We start from the raw sequence: 705 nt of genomic DNA, 5'->3' as shown, positions 1-705 counted from the left end.
TACTTTGAATCCATTAGCTCCACAAAGCTAACTCAGTTGATAAATAAGTACTTGAAAAGCCATATCTTTGAATCTAGCTATAAAGGCTTCAAAGTATGATGAAATTTAAAATGAAAAAGACTTAAAATAGTCATTGGCAAAATAATTGCAAGTGTGAGCAATCTACCGAACAATATGTTTTTTCCACTATACACAGAATTTCAGAGAAATAAGATCAATAGCATTGTTAGTAACAATAAGGTTTCCTTGTTACAAATAGGCAACCAAGGATATATGCCTGTATAAAGATTGCATCATTAACTACTTAAATTCACAGGATACTACATGCTTCAGCAGCACGTATACATAAATTACAACAATATAGAGATTAACATGCCACTTGGACAGGGATGATCTGAAAATATGCGAAGTATTCCATATTTTTCATTCTTCAGATGCAAGAAATGAAAAACAGTTATTAAAAAGTTGATTACAAAAATACAAGTGTAACAACACATGCGATTCATATAATTAAAAGTTAGTTTGGCATCAGTGTATTACATCTTCACCTTAGAAAGGTCTTTACATAGCATAACTTTACAAAACTTTGAAATTAGATAACATTTTAATTTTATCCCAAAGAAATAAAATACTATAAGGACCTAGGAGAAAAAAGAATCTTAAACTGTTTTTACATGGAATGCAATCTGTAAGGACACATTTATT

General features: G+C 29.6%; 1 pseudogene; it reads left to right on the top strand.

Annotated features, from left to right (window-relative positions):
* The first annotated feature begins 324 nt into the window (after positions 1–324).
* On the top strand, positions 325–424 carry LOC122116205 (annotated as a pseudogene).
* Positions 425–705: the final 281 nt, after the last annotated feature.

Source organism: Dipodomys spectabilis, unplaced genomic scaffold, assembly GCF_019054845.1.
Source record: "Dipodomys spectabilis isolate Male_0828 unplaced genomic scaffold, ASM1905484v1 ptg000127l, whole genome shotgun sequence".
In the NCBI taxonomy this organism is placed as follows: domain Eukaryota; kingdom Metazoa; phylum Chordata; class Mammalia; order Rodentia; family Heteromyidae; genus Dipodomys; species Dipodomys spectabilis.
Note: the sequence above shows the minus strand (reverse complement) of the source record. Positions and strands in the feature narration are given on the sequence as shown.